The sequence below is a fragment of the Cydia fagiglandana genome, chromosome 9 (assembly GCF_963556715.1).
Source record: "Cydia fagiglandana chromosome 9, ilCydFagi1.1, whole genome shotgun sequence".
Classification (NCBI taxonomy): domain Eukaryota; kingdom Metazoa; phylum Arthropoda; class Insecta; order Lepidoptera; family Tortricidae; genus Cydia; species Cydia fagiglandana.
Window position 1 is genome coordinate 6,821,443 of NC_085940.1, and position 5,851 is coordinate 6,827,293.

Sequence of the window (5,851 nt, forward strand, 5' to 3'; positions counted from 1 at the left end):
CTGTAGCGGCGTAGGCGCATCCTTTTATATACGCGATGATAAAAAGCTGACGTGAGCTTCAGCCTGAAACTCCCACTTGAATTGAAACTTCAGTGGTTGATGGGTGTAGATATAAGTAGGTAGGTAGGTGCAGGTAGATACTACTGTAGACGGGAGAGTCTACAGTAGTACCTACTAAAGAAACAGTACTTAGTTTGAATAATAATTGTAATTTAGTCATTTTTTCTGAAAAATACAGATAGTAAATTACTTTAATTCACATAAAATATCATATTAATGTTACAACGCATTATATAATTTATAGGTTTTACACTTAGGTACTAAATTAAATTGATTGGCCTGTTACTGCAGGATGGCCTGCAGATTGGCCTGTTGACAACCCAATCATCCTTTGTACCAATTTTGAACTAAAGCCTACAGCGCATACAATTTTCTTTTGGGCTTTAAATAAAGGCATTGGTATCACAATCAGCAGCATTACCCCAGTGTATAATTCCGTATATGAGATTAGAAGATACGTAAGCGTGATAAGCTGACTGCTTCAAAATCGACATTGAGATTCTGGTTTATTTTTTACACAGATTACGTATGTGCCCTCTTCACCGTACTTTACTATAGTCTGTCAAGCCATTTACGTCAGTAGAAAAAAGCGGCATATTAAAAAAAAATGCGCGAAGGATTTTATCGTCCCATAGAAAATTTGAATCGCGCGCCTTTTTCTACTGGCAAAGTTGTTGGACCGGCTTTGTCTATTTGGATGCCAATTTAAATTCATTTACGTATTCTATATTTTGTTCTTTATATTTGTCCACACCATCATCCGAGGACCTTGACTTTTGGAGATGAAATTGCATGCATTTTGTTTTTTTTTCTAAATCTATTGCTAAATTGTTTTCACCTATCCAGTCTATAACAGTTTTGAACAAATTATTCATAGTATTTTCATATCGCCCGATTCGAACTTGAAGATACCTACATCAGTTAAAAAATCTAGAAACGATATGGATTAGATATTATGTCAGTGTCAAATGTGACGTTTCTTCAAACAAAAACGTAACTTTTGACACTGACACATTGAATCCATATCGTTTCTAGATCTAATAATTAATTTATCTTTAACTTCGAGCCGGGTAGATAGCCCTTATTTTTGTCACCTTTTATTATCATTGCCGAATCGTCCACAAACAAGCTCATTTAATTTTGGTCATTTATAAGTTTTATAACTGAAGATGAAAATAAGATGTCAATAGCCCGGATTAGTTCACTTTTATTGTTATTCTCTCTGTGTTTCTTGTGTCTTTAGATTACAATACAACAGCGGTAAGTATTTTTACTTTAAATTACGTTAATTCAGTTTTGTTATACATTTCGAGGACTGATCTGGTAAATCCAATTGACTCTACTTCTTCTAGACATGTAAAAATAATGTAAAAAATTAGGATGCCATATGCAAATAAGAACGAATAGTTTAAAAATATAGCTATTTAACATAACAATTACAAATTGTTTATTTCAGGGGACATTGATCTAAATGAATCAATACATACATATTTATTTTCATGACACTTACTCTAAAAATACCTTATTTCTTGCAGGTGAACTGAAAGACAGAGGCCCATATTGTTCCCCTGAGAGTGATGGACTGTGAAAAAAAAAGCTATAGCTCCTTAGGGAGATATGCTTTTTTATATTATATCAGTAATTTATACGAACCATTATCGAATTGTTAAAACAGAATAGGCATCACGGTATCAATAGGCATCCATACGCTCGTAGAATCCAGGGTAATAATCCCACCTTGACCAGAGTTGATCATCGTAATTTTTTTCATTGTAATTGGCATCTGTATATATGTAAAATCTTATACTTTTAAAAAAATCTTCTATATTTATTTATATATTTCGGGGATCTCGGAATAACGATTTCGATGAAATTTGCTATATGGGGGTTTTCATGGGCGAAAACTCGATCTAGATATGTAGGTCTTATCTCTGGGAAAACTCGCATTTTTGAGTTTTTATATGTTTTCCGAGCAAAGCTCGGCCTCTCAGATATTTTATACCCAAATCTCAATCCAGTTGAGTTTATGGAATCTTTCGCTTACTCGGGTATCAATATTAGCACCAGGAGTTACACACCACGTTTACTCTCTTGTAAGGGACGCATTTATGCGTTAGAGAGAGCAAGTAATATTGCTATTTCTTTCTACCGTTTGGCTGCGTCCCTTGGAGTGGCCGGCGCTGGCCCATCCTGTAGAGGAGCCCTATAACAAATACTATTGTTCGGTTTCGCTTTCTTCACTATTTTTACTTCGCTATCAAGCAGATACGACTGCGAGCGATACTACACATTTTAATAGGCATAAAAGGAAAACTTCATCGCTTCCGGCACTTGAACCCGCGACCACTGAAACATTGACACTATTGACAGTAAGCTTTAGTTTTATAAATACATTTCCTAGTACAATATCGGAATTTCATAATATTCCTAGGAAATGTAAACGTTTTCCAGGATGTGTGCATTTATAAAATCTTTGAAACATACTTGGAAGGTAAAATGTCCTAGGGTCGAAACGTAACACTTTCAAGTAGGTACTTAATTTAAAGCCGCTTAATAGATCAACAATTAACCACTTTCAGAGCATGAGTAATGGAAAATAATATTGAGCAATGGTTGTTATTACATACATGTTATTCTCCGTAGGTTTCGTTTTCAGCTGTCAGTTAATCTTTGTAACGATACTGACCCTGGTTTAAAGTCCCGAAAAACCTAGTTAGTAATCTAATAATCTTGAAGCAAATAAGGAAACGGCGAGGTAAACTTGACGTTTTAGATAAAAATAAGGATACTAAACTCGGATACTAAAATTCTGTCGAATCAAAACCACTCGGAGGCTGATTCTGTCTCAACAATTTGATATTGCTTTTATCTTATTTTGACACGATCATGAATAAGTGTGCCAATCAAACTTAACGGCACATGTGATTGTTGCACGTAAGATGCCTGACGACACGATTCAAAATAAAACGAAAACTAAGGTTTAATAATATATACATAATTATATATGGAGTATATATGGAAACTAAGGTTTTCATTTCAAAGTTGATCTACGAGGGGCCTGGATTGATATCCTCCTTCTTTTTCTCAATTCGGTTAAAAACTGGAAGATCTTGTTGTTATTGTTATTAAACTAGGTATACAACATGTTTATTATTAGATTAAAAAATAGTAGTGCCTACGCAGCTATGTTTTGACGACCGGTCTGGCCTAGTGGGTAGTGACTAGTGACCCTGCCTGTGAAGCCGATGGTTCCGGGTTCGAATGGGTTCGGGTTTGGGTAAGGGCATTTATTTGTGTGATGACACAGATATTTGTTCCTGAGTCATGGTTGTTTTCTATGTATTTAAGTATGTATTTATATATTATATAATATATCGTTGTCTAAGTATCATATTTCATATTTCATTTATTGCATAGTCATGAACATAAATTACATAATAAGATGTTACAGTCAAGTTGGCCAATTCATGACACCCTGTTAGGGCACACAATATTTAACTTACTAGCTAATACCTATTAAACATTTCATTATAATATATCTACCGTATAATTAGCGTGTATAAGAAAAAAAAAAGTCCAATAAATTTAACATTGTAAAAGTCAACAAAAGATAAATTAAATAACATAGCACACATTAAGTTTTAGCAATAGTCAAAGTAATATAATAACATTTCATGCAATAATTTAAAATTCAATGTCACAATAAATAAGGTTAATTATAATAATAAAATAAGAATTATAAATTATCATTAAAAAAGTCAGTAACACAATAATAACATTTATCCAGTAATAAGTTTTTTAATTTATTTTTAAAGATCGCATTTTGAGGTTCTTGCTTAATCGAGTCAGGAATTTTATTAGTTATTAGGATACATTTGTAATGTGGACCATTTTTACACATTTGTAAGTTCGTTTTGGGTAACAGCAATTTATTCCTGTACTGTGCTCTAGTTGTTTGCTTATCCTGTTTTAGTTCAAATAAATGAGGGTTTTCGCGAACAAAAAGAGCAGCTTGCAATATATAGATGCAGGGCAGTGTTAAAAGTTTGTAACGAACAAAGTACGGACGGCAGCTATCTGGTATACGCACATTCGCCAAAATTCGAATACACTTTTTCTGCATTATAAAAAGCTGTTCGGCCTCGACACTATCACCCCAAAGGACTACGGCGTACCGAAGCCATGCGTAGGCATATGCGTAATATGCAGATAATGCACACTCGTAATTTGTGTTCTTTTTTAGTATGCTTAGGGCATATACAAATTTTGACATTTTCGTTTTTATGTTTTGTATGTGGGTCTTCCAATTCATACCGGAATCTATGGTTATACCTAACAAATTGAATTCCGCGACCTCTTCTATATTACATGTGGCAGTGTCTAAACTTAGTTCCAATGGCTTTTTTTGTGTGGGCTTAAATTGTATGATTTTGGTCTTTTTCAAGTTAATTTCCAAGTTATGTTCACCGAGCCATTTCTGTACGGAACTAAAAATGTTCTGAAGTTGTGATGTACATTCGGAGCTGTTATTGCAACTAAACAATAGAGAGACGTCGTCAGCAAACATAACGCAGGTTGTGTCTGTGTTGAGTATTTTTGGCAGGTCATTAATATATGCCAGAAATAGTAGGCATCCACAAACGCTTCCTTGGGGTATTGAACAAGTAGTATGACGCAAATTTGACGTCACGGTCTTTAATTCCTCGCGGTCCTCATCGAAGTGGTCTAATTGTACGCATTGCTTACGATTTCCGAGGTACGATTTGAACCAGTTATATGCAGTGCCGCGTATACCCATCCCGTACAATTTACATAGTAAGATTTCGTGTGATACTTTTTCATACGCTTTTGTCATATCCAGTAAAAGTCCTATACTATATGTTTTATTGTCTATATGACCTAAGATGTTATGTATATATTGATAAACCGCTAGTGTTGTTGAGTGGTTTTTCCTAAATCCGTATTGATTTTTATCTAAGATGTTGAACTTTTCGAAAAACTTGTAGACTCGATTTATCATACATTTTTCGAATATTTTTGACGCAGTTGGTAAGAGTGCGATAGGTCGATATTGGTTTGGATTGGTTACGTCACCGTTTTTAAATATAGGTTTAATAATGGATATTTTAAGTAAGTCCGGGAATATTCCTTCATTAAATGATTGGTTTATCAGTTTTGTCAGTGGCTGTGCTAGCTCTAATGCACACAGTTTTATAAGAACGGGCGGTATTTCATCGACACCAAAACTATTTTTATTTTTAAGCTGCCTTATAATTTTTATGGTTTCGGTTTCGGTCACCGGTTGTATGAATATTGAGTTAGTGGCGGGGGTATGCACACGGCGCGCGCGCGCCGTTATCGCTCCGGCTCTAAAGTCCGTCTCGCCTACCGACGCGAAGTGTTCATTAAATATGTGAGCTACTTTTTCTGGCGCTGTTACGATCGTATCGGCTAATTTTAATGACATATTTTTATACGCGCGATCCTTTTGCCTCCCTGTCATACTATTTATTACGGCCCACATTGTTTTCATTTTATTTTTGGACTTTTTCATTTTATTTATATAACCAATTTTCCTTGACACTTTAATAGATTTTTTAAGGATGTTTTCGTATATTTTGTAATGCTTTCGGATTATTTCGTTATTACTTTTGTTAACTATGACTTTAAGTTGCCTTTTATGTCGGCACGACAAGCGTAAGCCTTTTGTAAGCCAAGATTTTACGCGGTTAGGCATTATTAATTTTAAGCGTTTCTTTGGTATATGTTTATTTAAAAGCTGTTGCAATTT